Below are 6,145 nucleotides of genomic sequence, written 5' to 3'. Positions count from 1 at the left end.
GTCTCCTTATGAGAAGAGGAGATTAGAACATAGACATGCACAAAGGGAAGACCCCATGTGAAGACAAAGGGAAAAGACAGCCATCTACAAATCAAGAAGAGAGGCCTCAGTATTAAACTACACTGATGACATTTCAATCTTGGACTGTCAGAAAATAAATTTCTGTTCTTTCAGATATCCAGTCTTAGAAAACTAATACAGGGAGATTGATTCTAACTCAAGTCTAAATCAGAAATAATGTAGATAGTTGCATGTTTTCATTAAATTTTGATACAGATAGACATTTTGTAGACATAGTAGTAACTGATACATATACTATTTGGGAGGATTGAACCTTAGGCTTTTGCTGCTTCAGTTCACAGTTGTATACATTTTCATAGTAATTAAATGGAACTGGGCATTTGTGACAGTGAATGGCAAACTTTAGTGTACATCAGAATCACATGGAAGATGTTAAAAGTATGGATTCTACCTAAGGTACACTTTAAGTCTGGTATGGTACTCAGACTTCTACACTTTAACAAACTTACCAGTTAGATGCTGGTGGTCCAAGGATTAGAATCATGGTTAGAGAAACACTGATCTAGGATTTTACTGAAATAAAAAGCATAAAAAAGTTGAAAAATATGTCATAATTTATAAGGCTGTTCCAATGTAACAATGAAATATGGATTCTGTTCATAGAGAGAGCCAACTGTTAGTACTTCTCAATTTTCAGTGATGTCACACTGGTATCTTGAAATTGGCCATAGTGGCTATATTTACACATCAGAAATAGGAAAATGATACAGTTCAGGGCTCTTTTTCCACCAAAGAACTGGTTTCTAGCGCAATATTGGAAATAGGCAGTGGCTATCTTTTGAGTCACTCTTCCCTGGTTTTATCCCTAAACTCTATGTGCCCAAGGTCTTTGAAGTAGTCTGGCCTCTTCCCTGAATTATTGGAAGGGATGGAGAATGCAGTGGGTCCCTTGCTAGGGAGTTCTGTATAAATTATTGGTATGTGTTTTGTGAGGCTATGGATAGAATTATTGGGGCCACCTGATGAGCAGCAAGGTAAATTGCATGGGTTCAAGTTATCTAATGGAGGAGAAAGACAAAAATAGTAGGCCAGGATTCTAAGACAGGGAGGCTGATACAAGGAAACTATTAAGACAGTGGAAGCCAGTGCTGATACCATGAAATGAAGAACATTGATGCTGCTGAAGATTTTTTTTATCTAGCAGAAAAAGGAATGTCCTAAAGAAGGGTAGTTAAACAATAATACACCCACCCTGATGTGGCACATATATACAATGGAATATTACTCAGCCATAAAAAGAAATGAAATTGAGTTATTTGTAAGGAGGTGGATGGACCTAGAGTCTGTCATACAGAGTGAAGTAAGTCAGAAAGAGAAAAACAAATACTGTATGTTAACACATATATATGGAATCTAAAAAAAAAAAGGGTGGGCTTCCCTGGTGGCGCAATGGTTGAGAGTCCGCCTGCCGATGCAGGGGACACGGGTTCGTGCCCCGGTCCAGGAAGATCCCACATGCCGTGGAGCAGCTGGGCCCGTGGGGCATGGCTACTGAGCCTGTGTGTCTGGAGCCTGTGCTCTGCAAAGGGAGAGGCTGCAACAGTGAGAGGCCCACGTACCACAAAAAAATTAAAATAAAATAAAAAAAATAAATAAAATAAAAATAAAAAATAAAAAAATTTAAAAATTTAAAAAAAGGGTTTTGAAGAACCTAGGGGCAGGACAGGAATAAAGACACAGGTGTAGAGAATGGACTTGAGGACACGGAGAGGGGGAAGAGTAAGCTGGGACAAAGTGAGAGAGTGGCATGGACATATATATACTACCAAATGTAAAACAGATAGCTAGTGGGAAGCAGCTGCATAGCACAGGGAGATCAGCTCAGCGCTTTATGACCACCTAGAGGGGTGGGATAGGGAGGGTGAGAGAGAGACACAAGAGGGAGGGGATATGGGGATATATGTATACATATAGCTGATTCACTTTGTTATAAAGCAGAAACTAACACACCATTGTAAAGCAATTATACTCCAATAAAGATGTTTAAAAAAATAATAAATAAATAAAAATAAAACCTTATCTGAGTTCAGTGGAAAAGACTAGCATGATCAATGAATGGTGTTGCCATTGTGCTAGAAGGATCTCTTCTGCAATATAATTTTTTCTTTTACCTTTTACCTACAGAACTTGAGTAAGATATTTTATTACCAGTAAAGAGATATTGAGGGCCAGATTGCTTCAGTTTCTTTTGATTTCTGCCTGGATTCCTAAATACAAAGTCTCACTGTATTTTATATTTCCTGATAAGAAGTGGAAGACTTAATTGAACCCCACACTGATATCACTTCTCCTCTCTCAGGTCAAGAGCCTCTCCTCATATCATACATGAGCATTCCTACTGCTGTCCTTTCCCTAATTCATTTAGCAAATATTTGAGTGTCATGTGTCAAAAGTCTAGGTAACAGGAATACAGTCTTGAAAAAAACTATGCATTTGTGGAACTTGTAGTGGGGGAAGGAAGATAATTCACAAGATAAATAAGCCAAAATAAAAAGTATTTTAGAGAGTGGTAAGTGCTAAGCAGGAAAAAATAAACCTAGTTTATGATAAGGGAAATTAAATTGTCAGAGGGGTTGCAATTTTTTTTGTGTGTGTGTGGTACACGGGCCTCTCACTGTTGTGGCCTCTCCCACTGCGGAGCACAGGCTCCGGACACGCAGGCCCAGCGGCCACGGCTCATGGGCCCAGCAGCCCCGCGGCATGTGGGATCTTCCTGGACCGGGGCACGAACCCGCGTCCCCTGCATCGGCAAGCGGACTCCCAACAACTGTGCCACCAGGGAAGCCCCTCAAATTTTAGATAGAGCAACCACAGTGGTCCTCATTAAGAAAATGACTTTGGAGTAAAGATCTGGAGGAAATATGGGCACTAGTCACGTACCAGTATATTTGGGGGAAGAACATTCCAGCACAGAGAACAGCAAGTGCAATGGCTATGAAGTGAGAGGATGCCTGGGGTATTTGTGGCACAGCAAGGATCCCAATGTGACTGAATGTGAACAAGAAGAGAGTAGTAAAAAATAAAATCAGAGAGCTAATGGAGCCAGATCATGTAGGGATTTATAATCTTAGTAAGGAATTTGGCTTTTACTCTGGGTGACATGAGTGAGATGGAAATCCATTGGACAATTCTGAGCAGAGAAGTAAAATGATCTTATGTTTTAACAATATTACTTTGATTTTGTGTTGAGAATAGATGGCAGGAGGTCAAGGTCAGAAGCAGGAAGACCAATTAGCAGGCTATTATAAACGAAGGAAGTGATGATGGTTGCTTGACTCAAGCTCATGGCTATGTCAGTGGCAAGAAGTCATAAGCTGGGACAAAGTGAGAGAGTGGCATGGACATATATACACTACCAAATGTAAAATAGATAGCTAGTGGGAAGCAGCTGCATAGCACAGGGAGATCAGCTCAGTGCTTTGTGGCCATCTAGAGGGGTGGGATAGGGTAGGAGGGAGGGAGACGCAAGAGGAAAGAGATATGGGAACATATGTATATGTATAACTGATTCACTTTGTTATAAAGCAGAAACTAACACACCACTGTAAAGCAATTATACTCCAATAAAGATGTTAAAAAAATAATTCTAGATCTATTTAGTGGATAAAACCGAAAGGATTTTCTGGCACTTTGGATGTATAGTGTGAGAGAACGAGAAAAGGAGGACACTAAGGGTTTTGATCTGGAATAAAACCAAACGTGTAACAATGGAATTATCATTAATATACACATCCCAAATTTCTGGACTGTTATGTCAAAAGCACAATTATTAACACAGCACTACAGATAGTCAGCTCTCAATCATTTGAAGATGGCATGCGAATTGAAACTTATTTCCACTCCTAAATGTTCTTTGAGTATATTATGGGTACCTTATCAGGTCTTATTTAACAGCCTAGAAACAGAAACCGGATTAAAGCTCAACCACTCCTCATTTGGTATGGAGAGGAAAAGTGTTACATTTGGCTTGCCCCTATTTGGATTATTTCCTAATTTACGTTACTTTTCATTCTGTGCATGTCCAAATGTGAAATCCTGTTTTGTCTTATATTTTTAAAAATTTATGTTTGTTATTTAAAAGTTATATTCAAACAAAAACTCAGCAATTCAACTGGGCAGCCTAAACTTGTGATTTGCCAGAACAAACCAGCTCATATTACAAGATTTTTCTTACCATTTTAACCCGTTATTTTTGATTTAAGGTGGTCTGCACTGTTGATTGCCAGATATTTATAAGTTGAAGAACTTTAATTGTGAAAATTCCATGTACGTTAAAGCCATGCCCCCAAAATAGTAGGTTCTAGATTCAAGTAATTTTAGACAGTTTTTTTTCCTATGTGAGTAAGTGAATATAGTTGGAAATCATGCAGAATGTAAAGCAATTATTTGCTGTGTGGGTCTGTACCATACATTGTAGGACATCTCGATTTCCTAACCTCTATCAACTAAGTACATCATGAAACCCCCATCAGTGTAACAACCTAAATCCACCCCCTACACATTTCCCAAACGCCCAGTAAGTATGGTATGGCCCTCATTAAGAACTACGGTTGGAAGACAGCTTCCTGTTCCTCACCTATACCTACAGTCACACAACTTGCAGGAAAACAGGCTTGTTTTACTACTTAGAAAGAGAGCCAGACCTCTTTTGTGATCATTATTAGGTGGGTACAATCATCATGTTTAAAAACATTTTAAAGGCTTGTTAGCAGATGACCCTAGGTCTCAATTAACGTTTAATTTCTGATTTTAGAATTCTTTATTCTTTTATATTTAAGCATAATTGCCTTTCTAGGGAATTAATAACCCTCCACCAATAGTTGTGGTCTCATGCTTGTCATCTCCTGTTCTGTGATGGGAGTTACTAATACGATGTGTAATTGAGTGGCACAACTGTTTGGGAATCTTTATGTAAGGAGTAAAGTGTCGAGCTGACAACTGAAAAGGCAAAAGGAACCAAAGAATAATTTTTTCCCATTGCCACACAAATAAGAAATATTTCTGAAATACTAGAAAACATGAGAAAAGCAAGTGTCAGGGACCTTCATATTGGTAGATTCTAAAGCTAACTGTTTAGACAACACCAAAGTAACAATACTAAAAATCCTGTGATTTTTCTTTGTAAAATGTACAGAGAAGAAATAGGCAGTTCCCTTACATAGGAGCTCAAAAAGTGTATGGCCTGGGACACAAGGGTTGGCAAAGGTGAAAGCTTTCAAGAGTTCTAGGTTCTCTATTGTTACACACAAAATATTGAGTCCTTTAGCACATTTATTATTAGGTTAATCTTAGCGTTTTGTTGTTATCATGATAAGATGCACTTTACTACATTTTCTAAGTGGCTATTGTTGACAAATAAAGATGCTAGTGGGTTTTTTAATATAAAAAAAAGAGTTCTAGGTTCTCTGTCATAGGTAGATAAGTCAGAGGCAAAACAGATGGCTATAGATGAGAAATTTAAGACCTAGTATATATATCTATACTATCTGCCTGCTGGCCAGAAAAAAATATAAACTAGCTGCCCAACAGTGAAAACTGTTGTCATGATAATTTAGACATATACATTTAGATGTCCTAAATCAGACTCAGATGAGCACTCCTATTTCTACCTATTAAAATCATCCATTCATTTCTCAAAGATTTAGTGAATGACATTCATACACTGGGTAGGTGCTCATTATACCCTGAAATGGCTCCTTTTAGCAAAAATGCATCCAGGCAATGGTATGACAAGAAATCTCACCAATTTCTTGATAGAGTATGATGTAAGGGAAAGAGTTTAGTTTACACAATTCTTGTACCTTCATAGGCACTTAGATAAAATAATCCACTTAACAGGGATACCTAGGCTGTGACCATCAATCCAAGTTTTTTATTTTAATACATTCAACCATTTATTCATTTGGTAAATATTTGCTAAGCATGTACTGAATATTAGACACTATCTCAAGCATTTGGGCAATATCAGTGAAAAAAATAAAAGATCTCTACCATTGTAGAGCTTAAATTACAGTGGAGGGAGATAAACGATTGTAAAAGATAGTAAAAAGGTCATATAATTATG

The sequence above is a fragment of the Mesoplodon mirus genome (assembly GCF_964341445.2).
Source record: "Mesoplodon mirus genome assembly, chromosome: X".
NCBI lineage: Eukaryota > Metazoa > Chordata > Mammalia > Artiodactyla > Ziphiidae > Mesoplodon > Mesoplodon mirus.
The sequence above is the reverse complement of the archived record's forward strand: the minus strand, read 5'-3'. Positions refer to the sequence as shown.